Raw genomic sequence first — 16,787 nt, forward strand, 5'->3', positions numbered from 1 at the left:
TACCTTACCTCCTTGTCATGTGTACCGCCAAGTCGTTCTTGGAGATGGTTAAATGCTGATGCAATTGAAAGAGTGTCTGGAACCAGGAACGATTTACTCCTATGTTGACTAACATATGACCATATTACGAGATGGTCAGAATCCTGTGAGCTGCAGATTGAAACAAACAATGGTGAATCTGTTGGAAGTGCCTAAATCAGGCATCCCAAACCGCGAACCCCCCCCCAGCCGCCGCAACCACAACCCCCACAATGCCCTGCTGCAGGCTGATACCTGCAGGCTGTCCGGGCACCGCGGGAGCTGCAGCCCCGCAACGGCCGGAGGGCCGCAGCCCGAGACCCCCGATGAACCCCAACCATCCGCCAAGGGCCCCGATCGGGCACCAACTGTTCCTGGTGGCAAAATACTTACCTCCACATATTCCCCAGGCCACACTTCCTAATAAGGGCCAAAAAGTCAGAACATGGTGCCTGCCGTCCTACCGTAGTAGCAAACTCAGTGAAGTGTAAACCCACCAGGCCTGGGGAACCATCCACAGGAATCATGGCTATTTCGATTAATGAGCTACTGTGCCTGTAATAAGGACAGGACGTACCCCAATACCTGCAGTTGTGACAGAAAATGCTTAAGGACGTGATAAACTATGTATGCTGCGCCTGTAATCGTGATAGGCCCTGCCGTGTCAGGCGACACGACAGACTTCGTAACTTGCGCCTTATTACTGTACCTCCTACTGGAAGATGGACCGATACCCAGGACTTAGGCCGGACACCAACACCCTCAGCCCGAGTTTGTAGATGAAGTACGCATGCCTGGGAGAAGATGATGTCCGCAAAGGCAGGCTTGGGATGACTGCTTATAAAGAAAACAATGAAAACCCAACAACCTAGAAAATAAAAAAGAGTCAGAGAAAACAATAACGTGAGTGGAACTCTAATGGCACAAGCCACACGTGCGAGCCACCCCAAGAAAATTGTATTGCGAGCCACAGATGACCGAGCCATGCGAGCGGGTCTGAGGACAGAAAAGACATGGAACTTACTTGTTGTGGGACTACGCAGCCGGCCTCGACTGTGTGTGAATTTTTTTTAAATTTTTTTTTTTAAGAGAAGCCATACGTGAGAGACTGAAGTGCGGAGCCATGAGTGAGAGACTCTAATGGCAAAACACATGTGTAACCCTAAAAAGGGAGAAGCCAAGCGTGAGAGACTAATGGCGGAGTCATATGTGTAAAAACTAAAACGGAGAAGCCATGCGTGAGAGACTAATGGCGGTGACATATGTGTACCACTAAAACAAAGAAGCCATGCGTGGGAGACTAATGGCGGAGTCATACGTGTAAGACTAAATGGAGAAGCCATGCGTGAGAGACTCTAATGGCAGAGACATGTGTAACCCTAAAAGGGAGAAGCCCTGTGTGAGAGACTAATGGCGGATTCATATGTGTAACACCAAAAGGGGAGAAGCCGTGCGTGAGAGACTAATGGCAGAGTCATATGTGCAACACTAGAATGGAGAAGCCATGCATGAGACTAATGGCAGAGTCATACGTGAAGACTAAAACGGAGAAGGCATGCGTGAGACTCCAATGGCGGAGTCCTATGTGACACTGAAGGGGGTAAGCCATACGTGAGAGACTCAAATGGCAAAGCCATGCGTGAGAGAATCTAATGGCGGAGTCATATGTAACACTAAAAAGGGAGAAGCCATACGTGAGAGACTCTACTGGCGGAGTCATATGTAACACTAAAAGGGAGAAGCCATACGTGAGAGACTCTAATGGCGGAATCATATGTGACACTAAAAAGGGAGAAGCCATGCGTGAGAGACTCTAATGGCGGAGTCATATGTAACACTAAAAGGGAGAAGCCATGCGTGAGAGACTCAAATGGCTAAGCCATGCGTGAGAGACTCTAATGGCGGAGTCATATGGCGGCTTTATTTCCCTCTTAATTTATTAACAACCACTATGCAGCACCAGTATGACTTGGGAACTCGCATAACCATGATCCTCTCCGACAATGACCTAGGACGCTAACCAGCCTACAACCATATTGCCCCCTAACGAACAACCTGAAGAACGGTCACCGGGCCCCCGAAGCCCTGAGGCCCCCCGAAGCCAAGGGATTGACCTGGAAGACCTTACCGTGATGATACGTAATTAAACGTGAACCCGACCTAAAGGCAAATACACAGACATTAGTGATCTGAACCACTTGCATGAATGAAACATTAACCAACCGTGAAATTGAAACAGATGGGAGAAAAACAAGAGCCAGAGGCATTGCAGTTCGCTAAGAAAAGACCCTTATCGTGACAAACAAATGAACAACTGTGAAACATAGTAGGAACTTACTCCTATCGGCCCACTGTCCGCTAGGGAGCTATTTGGTTCACTGGGGCGGGAGATCAAACTGCGTGAATGCGAACCAGAAGTAAAGGATCAGCCTGTGTAACCCACCACCGAGGAAAGAAACTTAAGCCTGATAAGAAGCAGCTATGTTTAACGGAAGAGCAGAATCAGAGCGGTGCGCTGATAGCCCTAGCAAGAATACCAAGTAACCATGATGTAGAAATGAAAGAAATGCAGCTTAATGTGGAAGCAGAGTAGAACACATGATGCAAGAACAAGTGGGTAAATGCAGCTCTGGATGTGAGAGGTGCCTAAAACATGGAATGGGTACAGCTCTGAGTATGAGCATGAGGAGCATGGTATAACGCAGCCGTATGAATGCAAGCCGAAATGGGACAGAGTATTAATGTAATGCAACCGCGAACGCTGCTCTAGTAGTAAATGGCATATAGGACAAAAATGTGAATGCAGACACCCGCTGTAGCTTGAAGGTAACCATCCCATGCGACCGCAGACCCCCCGGCCGACGGCGGGGTTATCAATACCGTGCCTGGGAAATGCAAGACAAAAAGGTAAAATTTTTTTTTTTTTTTTAAACAGAACACCGGCACAGCTGCTCCCGCACGGAGAGCCCAACCACGCCGCTCTAGAGCAGGACAAGCAAAAGACTCTAGAATCTTGCGATATACCATATGACACTTACAGCCAGTGGCCACATATATAGGAACTATGAAACACCACATAGGTCTGCCGACTGATATCTGAACATAATCAGTCCACATTCCTTAAAGTGACAGTACACGGACTCGAAATGTCATACAGTGCACGCTCTGTATTTTCATCCCCCACCCTTATTATATAGAAGACTTCATGAACTGCTTCCCGCACAGGGAATTCTGGCACAGAAGGGGTTAAACAATTTGGACACTACGGCGGTTAGCACGCAGGGATCGATACGGTCAATCAATAGGCATCTACCTGCATTTAAAGGCCAGTCACGAGCGACGGTGGAAATGACAGTGTCTCTGTGTACCGTAGATGAGCTTTACACATATATATATGTGGTCCAGCTCCTCCCTCCTATGCAGGTTCTAGTCCTCTAAGGAGACTAAAATATGTGTGTGTGTATATATATATATATATGGGCGGGATACCCAACACGGTGCGAGCGTTACCAGGGGCGGAGCCGCAGAGCGTGCCTAGCAACCGGCACACGCGGCTGCTCCCGGAACGCCCGCCCGCACAACAAGCCCGCGCTGCCCGGCCACGGCATCCCCGCAACGTGCCTGCCCGCGGTAAAGATCATGGCCAGCCGAGCGCTGTAGGGTGAGGACCCGACCCGCCTTGCGGTCACCACGCTGCTGCATCGGCATCGGATACCCCCTGCTTACTTACCGAAGGCACGAGACGAGCCGACGCCGCCAATACTCACCCAGACCGAGACGAAAAAGAGCGGGACGTGCAGGAACCAGACGTGAACCGGAAGTACCAGGTACCTGGCCGCACGTCCCGTTCCTTGCACTTCATGGGGTTTATATAGCCAAGGGGCGTGGCCTCTGCCCCTCCCACAAATACAGGCTGCACGGCAGCCTTAACTACATATATAATGCTAAGAGTGTGCAAAGCAGTAATCAAAGCCAAAGGTGGCTACTTTGAAGAACCTAGAATATGACATATTTTCAGTTGTTTCACACTTGTTTGTTATGTATATAATTCCACATGTGTTAATTCATAGTTTTGATGCCTTCAGTGAGAATCTACAATTTTCATAGTCATGAAAATAAAGAAAACTCTTTGAATGAGAAGGTGTGTCCAAACTTTTGGGCTGTACTGTATATGCCTTCGCAACGCTCATTTAGAGGGGAAACTTTAGAGCAATTTTTCACATAAAAAAGCAAAAAATAAATAAAATAAAAAAAGAAGAAGGATATTTTTGTGGGCTCACCTGTAAAATCTCTTTCTCACTGAGTTCATTGGGGGACAATCACAGCACCCACCCATTGTTTTTTCCATGGTTACCGCACATGGCGGTGGTTGGTTATCGGTTGGGGTTCAGTTTTTGTTTGTACCTACTGACGTAGGAGGTGTTCTGACTGTGTTGTCAGTTCTTTTCTGCTACTTCTACTGCTTGGGCACAAACTGATATGCTCTCTCCTGGCTGGGGAGGGTATAGATGGCAGGGGAGGAGCTATCAGTTTGGGACAACACAGTCAGAACACCGCCTACATCAGTAGGTACGAACAAAAACTGAACGCCAACCGATAACCAAGCAACGCCATGTCCGGTAACAATGGAAAAAACACACAGGACCGTGGGACATCCCAAAGCAGTCCACGGGGAGGGAAAAACAATACTCGCCCATGGAAAAACTGCCCTCGCGGACGCTTAGGACACAGCTGCCTGCAAGACTTTACGGCCCAGGGCAGCATCTGCCGAAGCCAGGGAGTGCACCTGGTAGAATTTCGTGAACGTGTGTAAGGAAGACCACGTTGCCGCCTTACACAACTGGACAGCTAATGCATGATGGAAGCGGGCCCAGGAAGCGCCAACCGCTCTGGTTGAGTGGGCCGTGATTCCATGGGGCAGAGTCCTGCCCGGGAACTGTATGCCTCGGTGATTGCTAAGCGTATCCACCTGGCAATCGTCACCTTAGAAGCGACACATCCCTTACGAGGACCGTCAGGAAGCACGAATAAAGCATCTGTGTGGCGGAAAGAGCTAGAGATTGACAGATTCTCAGAGCTCGAACCACGTCAAGCTTGTGAAGAGAATGCTCCCTAGGATGCGAGGGAGCTGGGCAAAAGGAAGGGAGGACAATGTCCTCATTAACATGGAAGGCAGATACTACCTCCGGTTGAAAGGCAGGTATGGGACGGAGCACCGCCTTATTCTGATGAATCACTAAAAAAGGTTCCCTACAGGAAAGCGCTGCCAACTCTGAGACGCGCCTGATGGAAGTGATAGCCACCAGGAATGCAACCTTCCAGGAAAGATGGACACTGTCCATAGCGGTTCAAAATGAGCTGATTGGAGTGAACCCAGCACGAGGGTCAGATCCCAAGAAGGCAGGGGGGGCCGATAGAGGAGAATAATATGAGCCATGCCTTTAGGAAGGTTTTAACTGGGCCTTTCAAAGCTAGAGGGCGCTGAAGCAAAACGGACAGCGCCAACACTTGACCCTTTAAGGAGCTAAGAGCAAGTCCCAATTCTAAACCTGATTGCAGAAAAGAGAGAATAGTGGAAAGAGAGAAGCGTAGTGGAGGGAGATTACGTTTCTCACAGAAGCCAAGATAGGAGCTCCAAGTCCTGTAGTAAATTTTGGATGAGGCTGGTTTCCTGGCTCAGATCATGGTGTGAATAACCCTATCAGGGAAACATTGCTGTTTTAAAATGGCGGTTTCAACAGCCACGCCGTCTGCGGCGCATGCCTTGGGATTTCTTGTGCGAGAGAAGGTTGGAAGTTTGTGGTTGAACCTGGACGCCATCAAGTCCACCTCCGAACGACCCCACCGGAGGCAGATCTGTTCGAACACCTCCGGGTGCAGGGACCATTCCCCCGGGTCCAGAGTCGTCCGGCTGAGGAAATCCGCCGCCCAGTTCTCCACTCCCGGAATGAACACTGCTGAAAGAGCTGGGACATGTAGCTCCGCCCAGCTCAGGATTTTTGCCGACTCCCTTACCAACGCAGGGCTGCGGGTACCCCCCTGGTGGTTGATATAAGCCACAGCCGTGGCATTGTCGGATTGAATCCGTATTGGCTTGCCCTTCAGAAGAGGGGCCCAATGGAGAAGGGAGAGACAAAATGTTGATTGGCAGTTTCGACTCCGATTGAGACCATAAGCCCTGGACCTTCCTGGGAGGGAAGACTCCTCCCCATCCTTGAATGCTGGCATCGGTGGTAATGATTGTCCACGAGACCGGGAGAAAAAGACTTCCCCAACTGCAAAGTCGGGGTCCTGAGAGCTAGACGCACCTGTGTGGGCAGAACGATGTGACGGTCCAGGGACTCTGGAGATTTGTCCCAACGAGTCAGGCTCACCAGTTGGAGCGGACGGGAGCGAAATTGTGCAAATTGAATCGCCTCGAAGTTAGAGACCATAGCCCCCAAGACTTGCATACAGTAACAGAAAGATGGACGTTTGCGATGGAGAAGCAGACGAACTGACCGCTGGAGTGCCAGCTGCTTGTCCACAGGGAGGTGGATCAACGCCTGCTCCATGTCCAGGGTCATCCCCAGGAACGAGAGTCATCTGGCAGGGGCCAGGGAGGGCTTCTGGAAATTCACCAGCCAACCGAACTGAGTGAGGGTATCCAAGGCGATATGAAGACTGGCCTCGTTCTGAGCCAAGGTTGCTGCCTTTACCAGAAGGTCATCCAGGTAGAGACTCAAGGTGATGCCCCTGGAACGAAGCAGGGCAAGTAGGGGACCGAGGACCTTCGTGAAGACTCGCGGTGCAGTTGCCAGCCCAAAGGGGAGGGCGACAAACTGGAAGCGAAACGGAGAAAGCGCTGGTGCGCTGAGGTGATGGGGACGTGTAGGTACACTTCCTTAATGTCTATGGAGGAAAGGAATCCTCCCTGATATAGTCAAGCAATGACAGAGCGAAGGGACTCCATCCGGAAGTGTTGAACCCGGAGGAATTGGTTCAACACTTTGAGGTCCAAAATTGTCCGGACAGAACCCTCTTTCTTTGGAACCACAAACAGGTTTGAATAAAACCCTGCAAATTTTTCCGTCCGAGGGACCGGGGAGATAACTCCTCAAGCTAGGAGGGAATGAATTGTCTGGAATAAGACGGAGGCCCTTTCTGCCTCCTTGGGTACTTGGGACCGGAAGAAGCGCTCCGGAGGAGGGGGAGGTAAACTCGATTTTGTAACCTGATGTGACTACTTCGAGCGTCTGAGATGTGGCCCCACCAAATCTCCTGATAAAGGAGGAGACGGCCCCCCACCCGCGAGGGTGGGGGCGCAACTTCATGCAGAGGCCTGTTTGGAGGCCGAGGATTGAGTCTTTGGCCTCCAGGCCGATTGAGACTTAAAGAACGGCATTTTCTTCTTTTCCTGTGTGGTAGCAGCAGGAGACACCCCTGAAGCTGGCCATGTACCGGAGGTGCGGCGAAAGGAATGTCCCCGTACAAACCAGGACCTAGCGGGAGGGGTGCGCTTCGACTTATTCTGGGGAAGGTGTGTACTCTTCCCGCCGGTGGCCTCTGAGATCATCTCATCCAGCCAGGTACCGAACAAACGGGAACCAAAAAGGTGATGGCCAGAGCGGAAGAGCGAGCAACTAAAGTACCCGCGTCCAAGGAAGTCTCACAAAGGTACTTCCCTGCCTGAGCAATCTGCAGAGCTTGGGACTGCAGCTCCGCCAGGGGGAGGTACGTTGCCAGGTCCTAATGCAAATGGAGCGCCCATTGAGAGACTGCCTTAGCTACCCAAGCGGAGGCGAAAATGGGAAGCAGAGCTGAGCCACTTGCTGCAAACAGGGACTTAGACACTGTCTCCATCAGACAGTGTATTTGATCCTGAAGGGAGGAGCCGTCAGCTACCGGAATGGCAGTGTTTTTGGCCAGACGTGCAACCAGAGGATCCACCTTGGGGAGGGAAGCCCATTTAGTCACGGACTAAGCAGGGAAGGGATATAGTAAATCAAGTCGCTTAGGTGGGGCAAAGCAACGATCTGGGTGGTCACAGGCCTTGGCAATGACAACAGAAAAGTCATCATGCAAGGGAAACACTTTTGGAGTTTGCCTGGAGCGGAGAAAGGACACTCCCTGGCTATTGAAGGGAGGGTCCACCTGGAACGTGTCCTGGACTGCCAATGCTAGGCTATCCACCATGGAAGCAATCTTTAGAAGATTGTTTCGAATCCATGTCAGATAGTGAATCACCAATCTCTCCTTCGGACAGGACGTCCCCAGAAATGGAGGATATGTCCGAGCGTGACTCAAAGGGGGGTGGGGAAGTAGAGACGTGCCTCCTGCTCTGGTCCGCATCTGTGACGACCTGCTCCTAAGGGGTTCGCCCAAGGAAAGGGAGGACTGTTCTGGTGGGGACTTATCAACCAAGCGACCAATGAGGGATAGGGTGGATTGGGATATTTTGGCGAGGTCCTCCACTGCCCAGGATAGGGAACGCGCCCAGGCCGGTTCCACAGAATCAGAGCAGTCATGCGGTTGCATAGGCTCGGGGGCAGTGCTACCCCAGACTGAGAGCATGCGGAGCATACAGGGTCAGATTGACCGCAAGGGAATTTCAGATTGCATATAGTAAATGCAAAGTGCGTAACAAAAGGCAGGCGGGAGTTATTGTTGGGTTCAGACATGGCTTAATTAGCCTAAATGACCGACTCAAGGCTGGGGAGAGAGTAAAGAACGTCCTACCAGCAAACAGAGGCTATCCAGGTCCTATGCTCCTCCTGAGAAGCGGCTGCAGCAACAGAAGTGCGAGGAGAAGAGAAGGAACCGCCCACTGCTGTGGCAGGAATCGAAGCCCTGCCCCTTCCTATAAGAGGGAGGTACCACATGCGGCCTGTCCGGCTGTGAAGCTGGGGCCTAAATTTGAGCCGCGGCCGACCACCGAGTATGCCGGTCAGCCGCCGGAGGAAGTAGGACCGGAGCCGGAGTCACTGCCGCCCGCGGCAGACCCTATTTTCAGCCATAGGGACGGAGCGCTCATCGGAGCGGGGAGGCATGGCGGGAGGTATACTCATCCACCTGATGCTGTCCACTTCCTCCTCCATCCGGCAGAACCAGCAGGGTCACCCCTTCAGCCACTGGCACCTAGGTGGCAGGAAGCTGGAACAGAGGGCTTGGAGATATGGGTGACCCTTAGGCTGGGGGGAAGCAGGGGAGCGATGCTGCCCTGGTCCACATTGGCTTCTTAGGGGGATGGAGAAGTCCAGATACACGACATCCATTGATTCGCCGCTGTCAAGTCTAGAACTTACTTCCTCATAGAAACTGATTAAATTAGTTTGACATGACCGATCCCTCACAAAGCCATGCTGATATGGCGTTATTTGCTTATTTCCGTTAAGATGCTCTAACATAGCATCTCTCAGAAAACCTTCAAACAGTTTACCCACAACAGATGTTAAACTTACCGGCCTATAGTTTCCAGGCTCTGTTTTTGGACCCTTTTTGAATATTGGCACCACATTTGCCATGCGCCAATTCTGTGGGACATTCCCTGTCAGTATAGAATCTGCAAATATCTGAAATAAAGGTCTGGCTATGACATTACTTAATTCCCTTAGGATACGGGGGTGTATGCCACCCGGTCCTGGCGATTTGTCTATTTTAATCTTTTTAAGTCGCTGTTGTACTTCTTCCTGGGTCAGACAGGACACTTTTAATGGGGAATTTATTTCAACATTCAGCATTTCATCTGACCGTTTATTATCCTCAGTGAATACATTGGAGAAAAAAATATTTAACAGCTTTGCTTTCTCCTCGTCGCTCTCTGCGACTCCCCCCTCATTGCTCTTTAAAGGGCCGACACCTTCAGATTTATACTTTTTAACATTTATATAATTGAAGAACATTTTAGGGTTAGTTTTACTCTCTTTGGCAATTAATCTCTCGGTCTCTAGTTTGGCCGCTTTTATTTGTTTTTTACATGTTCTATTTTTTTCCCTTATAGTTTTTCAGTGCTTCCGTGCTACCCTCCTGTTTTAGTGTTTTATATGCTTTCTTTTTGTCATTTATTGCTTTCTTTACAGTTCTGTTTATCCACATTGGTTTCTTTTTGTTCCTTAACCTTTTATTCCCATACGGTATGTACCTCTCACAATGAGATTTTAGGATGCTTTTAAAGATATCCCATTTTGTGGCTGTATTTTTATTTGTGAGGACTTTATCCCATTTAGTTAGGCCTATGGCCTCTCTTAGTTGGCTAAATAACACAAAGAATGAAATGTTACCATGTTTTTATTGAACACATGTAAACATTCACAGTGCAGGTGGAGAAAGTATGTGAACCCTTAGATTAATGACATCTCCAAGAGCTAATTGGAGTGAGGTGTCAGCCAACTGGAGTCCAATCAATGAGATGAGATTGGAGGTGTTGGTTACAGCTGCCCTGCCCTATAAAAAACACACACCAGTTCTGGGTTTGCTTTTCACAAGAAGCATTGCCTGATGTGAATGATGCCTCGCACAAAAGAGCTCTCAGAAGACATACGATTAAGAATTGTTGACTTGCATAAAGTTGGAAAGGGTTATACAAGCAGATCCAAAAGCCTTGCTGTTCATCAGTCCACGGTAAGACAAATGGTCTATAAATAGAGAAAGTTCAGCACTGCTGCTACTCTCCCTAGGAGTGACCGTCCTGTAAAGATGACTGCAAGAGCACAGCGCAGACTGCTCAATGAGGTGAAGAAGAATCCTAGAGTGTCAGCTAAAGACTTACAAAAGTCACTGGCATATGCTAACATCCCTGTTAGCGAATCTACGATATGTAAAACACTAAACAAGAATTGATTTCATGGGAGGATACCACAGAGGAAGCCACTGCTGTCCAAAAAAAACATTGCTACATGTTTACAGTTTGCACAAGAGCACCTGAATGTTCCACAGCAGTACTGGCAAAATATTCTGTGGACAGATGAAACCAAAGTTGAGTTGTTTGGAAGAAACACAGAACACTATGGGCCAGATTTATCATTAGCTCAAGTCAGAATAATAGAGTGAAAAAGTCGCAAAAAATGCGCAAACGCTAAAACTGCGCACAAATTTGCGACTTTTTTCTGCTCTGCACTATGCTCGCCAGTTTTCTGAAAGTGGGCATGTTTTCTTATGTAAATGAATCTCTAGACAGATTTACTATTGGGACTATTTAAAAAGTCGCAAAAAAGTCGCAAAAAAATTCGTCAATTTCACTCCAGTGAGGACCATGCTTATCTTATGCGACTTATAGAATTGACTTTAATAGAACATGCGACTTTTTCGTAAAGATGTGCGACTTTTGTAAAGCTGCTTACTGACGGATAAACTGCTACCGTCAAACCACATTTATTAAAGTCTTAAAGGGCCGATCATAAATCTGACTTGACTTAGCTAAAACTGACTTTAGCCATATGTGAAAGTGGAGTGAGCTGTCAGAGTAATGATAAATCTGGCCCTAAGTGTGGAGAAAAAGAGGTACAGGACACCAACATCAAAACCTCATCCTAACTGTGAAGTATGGTGGTAGGGGCATCATGGTTTGGGGCTGCTTTGCTGCGTCAGGGCCTGGATGGATTGCTATCATCGAAGGAAAAATGAATTCCCAAGATTATCAAGACATTTTGCAGGAGAACTTAAGGCCATCTGTCCACCAGCTGAAGCTCAACAGAAGATGGGTGTTGCAACAGGACAACGACCCAAAGCATAGAAGTAAATCAACAACAGAATGGCTTAAACAGAAGAAAATACACCTTCTGGAGTGGCCCAGTCAGAGTCCTGACCTCCACCCGATTGAGATGCTGTGGCATGACCTCAAGAAAGCGATTCACACTAGACATCCCAAGAATATTGCTGAACTGAAACAGTTCTGTCAAGAGGAATGGTCAAGAATTACTCCTGACCGTTGTGCACGTCTGATCTGCAACTACAGGAAACGTTTGGTTGAAGTTATTGCTCCCAAAGGAGGTTCAACCAGTTATTAAATCCAAGGGTTCACATACTTTTTCCACCTGCACTGTGAATGTTTACATGGTGTGTTCAATAAAAACATGCTAACATTTAATTCTGTGTGTGTTACCTTTGAAACCTTTCAAACTCTAGTGACTAGGGACCTACATAAACTTAATAATAATAATAATAATAAAAATAAAGGTAAAAACAACAAGGGCCCTCGAAATCTAACAAAACAGGAATCTAGAGCCATTAAGACCCTACAAGTGAACCACAATATTATTATCAGGCCCGCAGACAAGGGGGGGGGGGGGGATAGTGGTACTAGACCAAGAAGAGTATCATGCAGAATCTATTAGATTACTCTCGGACCACAAAACGCTCCCCTATGAACCCTACGGAAACATTTAAAAAGAAATTAAGTGTACTGATTAACAAAGGGAAAAGAGATGGGATCTTATCAATTGAAGAGGCCCTATACATCAATAACCAGAATCCTAGGATCCCCTTTTTCTATTATTTGCCAAAGATCCACGAAAATAAAGATAAACCTCCAGGTAGGCCCATCATCTCTGGGATTGAGAGCCTTACGGCAAATTTATCCAAATATGTGGATGTGCTATTACAACCCCAAGTACAAAAACTACAAGCCTACCTAAAAGATACAAAACATATTGTACAAATCTTATAAGGAATCAAATGGCAATCGGATTTTATATTAGGTACACTCGATGTTACCTCCCTATACACTATTATTGAAAATAGTAAAGGGCGGGAAGCCACAGAATATTTTCTAAATAAAGATAGTAAGGTGCCAAAGGATCAAATACAATTTATCGGGAATTGTATCACTTTTATTTTAGAGCACAATTATTTTAAATACGGCCCCGATTTCTATCTACAGACGTGGGGAACCGCGATGGGGACCAGATTCGCACCGAGTTTCGCTAACCTATATGTGGGGAGATGGTTACCATCTTCCCCAATGGAGAGCTCGGTGCGGGTCTGGTCCTCGAAGCGTTTTATTGATGATGTCATTTTTATTTGGCGCGGTGATGAATTATATCTTACTCAATTTTTAACTAACATTAATAAAAATGATTTTTATCTGAATTTTACAGCCAGGTATAATAAAGTATCTATTAATTTTTTAGATCTCACCATATTTATAGAAAACGGCTCACTCAAAACTAAGACTTATCATAAGCCTACGGATACAAATAGTTTCATTCCGTTAATCAGTTGCCATCTAGCTACCTGGCTCACAAACATTCCTTATAGCCAGTATATACGAGCACGAAGAAATTGCTCAAATGAGGTGGATTTTGTAAAAGAGATAGACCAGCTGAACAATAAATTCCAAGAAAAAGGCTACAAACTAACGGATTTACAACCTACAATAGATAAGGTAAAACAACTAAACCGTAATCTTCTATTAAGGGCTCTTTCACACCTGCGTTATTGTCTTCCGGCATAGAGTTCCGTCGTCGGGGCTCTATGCCGGAAGAATCCTGATCAGGATTATCCTAATGCATTCTGAATGGAGAGAAATCCGTTCAGGATGCATCAGGATGTCTTCAGTTCCGGAACGGAACGTTTTTTGGCCGGAGAAAATACCGCAGCATGCTGCGCTTTTTGCTCCGGCCAAAAATCCGGAACACTTGCCGCAAGGCCGGATCCGGAATTAATGCCCATTGGAAGGCATTGATCCGGATCCGGCCTTAAGCTAAATGTCGTTTCGGCGCATTGCCGGAGCCGACATTTAGCTTTTTCAGAGTGGTTACCATGGCTGCCGGGACGCTAAAGTCCTGGCAGCCATGGTAAGTGTAGTGGGGAGCGGGGGAGCAGTGTACTTACCGTCCGTGCGGCTCCCCGGGTGCTCCAGAGTGACGTCAGGGCGCCCCAAGCGCATAGATCACGTGATCGCATGGATCACGTCATCCATGCGCATGGGGCGCTCTGACGTCATTCTGGAGCGCCCGGGGAGCCGCACGGACTGTAAGTATACCGCTCCCCCGCTCCCCCGCTCCCCGCGCCTACTATGGCAACCAGGACTTTAATAGCGTCCTGGGTGCCATAGTAACACTGAAAGCATTTGGAAGACGGTTCAGTCTTCAAATGCTTTCAGTACACTTGCGTTTTTCCGGATCCGGCGGGCACCTCCGGCAACGGAAGTGCATGCCGGATCCCAACAACGCAAGTGTGAAAGAGGCCTTAAAGAGAACAAATACGGAACAGATTTGACAACAACAAATACAAAAAAAGAGGACTTTAATATTCCTCTTATTACTAGATACAGTACAGGAGCAGGGAATTTTAGGAAAATCATTAGGCGTTATTGGGACATCCTAAAACAGGATAGTCTAATGGGTGACAAAATTCCATCAAAAGCTAAATTTATTTTTAGAAAAGCCCCAAATTTAAATATCCTTATTGCTCCATCCATCAAGTCTAACAGTTTAATCAATAGGACCAGTCACAATAGAATGGGTTTCTTCCCCTGCAAAACATGCCGGAATTGTAAAATCACCAGAGACCATACAAAAAAAAACCCATAAAAGCCTTAAATACCTTTCAAATAAAAAACTTCATTACTTGTAATACGAGAGGAGTGATTTATTTTATTAAATGTCCTTGCGACAAATTGTATATAGGTAGAACAAAACGGTTACTAAAAACCAGGATAAGTGAGCATGTCACAAATATAATTAAAAAATTTGACGGACATCCCTTATCTAGACATTATCAACAACACCATGCGGCAAAATTTCGGGGCTCTATTTTTGGAGGCTTGGAAAAAGTGATAGAAGACAAAAGGAGTGGCAATTTCATCAAAAAAATGTCCAGAGCGGAAAGCAGTTGGATATTTAAATTAAACAGCCTAGCCCCAAATGGACTCAATCATGAAATCAAACTTTTTGCTTTTCAGTGAATTTACATAATCTGCATATTGTAGCCGCCGTGGAACTATCTTCTGGGTTCTTCCCCCTCTTTTTTTCTCTCCCTGTGTGTAATAAGAGCAGGTGTTGCCCTGGCAACCAGGACGCCTATATAACTCCCAGACTTGAAGGGTCAGACCATCCCTGATGAAGGAGCCCGACGGCTCAGAAACGCATCGGATGAACTTTGATCTCTGGGAGCACCAGTAGTACTTCGCGGTGACGTCACACGCACAGAAAATCCTGGACGCCGAATCTATAGTCTGCTCCCTCGCACCACACAGCTACCGGCCAGAGCAGTGTGAATGCTGGTAGGTGAGCAGTGAAGTTTTGCCTCTCTTCACACTTCTCTATACACAGGAACGGGAACCGTGCAAACACTCAAAGAACCTAGATTGTTTTTCCAGTCCACATCTAGAGAAAAGGTAATTACCATCGCGGTGATTATTTCATCGGATCGTCAATTGATATTTATTTTCTATTATAGCGGAATATTCATCTAGCCACTGTATTTAATGTGTTATATTTCTACCTACCAGCGCCAGTGTAAGTTTTTACCGTAAGGTAAATCAACATTCAATCAATTTTGTATCCTGGGCGTTAGCAGCAAAGCCCATTATATACACTGTGCAGCGGACCTCCAACTGGAGGTTGGTGTATTTTGTGTATGGGAGCGCAGGAGTGTTTTTGATTTTCTCTGTAGATATATATATATATATATATATATTTACCAGGATCAGCCATAAATATCCAATAGGTGCGGGTTGGGTTCCAACTCTATGATCAGCATCTATCTTGAGAATGGGAATACTGTGTCCTGCTGTGAATGCAGATGTGAGCACGCATTCTTAGGCCTCATGCACACAGCCGTTGGGCGGCCGTTCTGTGCATTGGGGACCGTAATTGCGGGCAACATCCATGTAGCTGGCTGGACCCATTCAACTTGAATGAGTCCGTGGTCTGTCCGCACTGCAAAAAAATATGGCATGTCATATTTATTTGCGGTTCGGAAAAACAACGGAAAGAAACACCATGGAACCACTCCGTAGTTCTTCCGATGTTCCGTGACTCCGTTCCGCATCTCCGGAATTGCGGACCCATTGAAACGGTGTGTGGTGCACACGGCCGGTGGCCGTGTATTGCCAACCCACCGTTTGCGGGCCGCAATACGGCCGCCCAAATGAGGCCTTATTCAGTTATTTTATGCCGCATTTACCTCTATTGACAGCAGAAGGATGGGAAGGCACAGGAAGTCTGTTCCTGAGATACATACATGTCATGAAGACATGCCATAATTTTTTTAATTGGAATATCGCCATATCTACTAAAAGATATGAATTTAGGTAAATAGGCTATGAACAATTGTATCTAAAAAGAAAAATAGGATAATTTTGCAAAAAACTTCTATCAATGTAGGCATGTAACTTAAAAGGTTTGTTCACTCCTCAGGGGTCTTTTGGACAGAGCTTCCTCTCCCCCCTCCAGAGTGGCCCGACCTGAGAGGGAATCATACTTACTTGATCCCTGCAGCTGGATTCTGGTTTCTTCGCTCTCCCCCCACCACTGTATACCTCTGGTCTACTAAAGTCAACATCAGGTTTGACATGGGTCTCGCAGCCGCTGCAGCCAATGACTGGTTGCAGTGGTGACATGTCCCTTATGTGTCACGTGACCCAGTGACATGATGTATGGGAGACATGTCACCACTGCTGCCAGTTATTGGCTTCAGAGGCCACATGGCATGTAAAACCGGATCTGGACATGGAGAGCCCGGATGTCTGTAGTGGCAGCAGAGGAGCTGGAACCCAGCAGCAAGGTACAGGTAAGTAAGATTACCTCTACAAGTCCACCCACATTGGGGGAGGGGTCTGCCAGAAA

The 16,787-nt window shown here is 47.3% G+C and overlaps 1 protein-coding gene across 1 annotated transcript in view; it reads right to left on the reverse strand.

The window, feature by feature from the left end:
* The window catches only part of LOC120981463 (piRNA biogenesis protein EXD1-like), a 144,417-nt gene that overhangs the window by 88,877 nt on the left and 38,753 nt on the right, over positions 1-16,787 (reverse strand). The window lies entirely within an intron of this gene.

The sequence above is a fragment of the Bufo bufo genome, chromosome 11, assembly GCF_905171765.1.
Source record: "Bufo bufo chromosome 11, aBufBuf1.1, whole genome shotgun sequence".
NCBI lineage: Eukaryota > Metazoa > Chordata > Amphibia > Anura > Bufonidae > Bufo > Bufo bufo.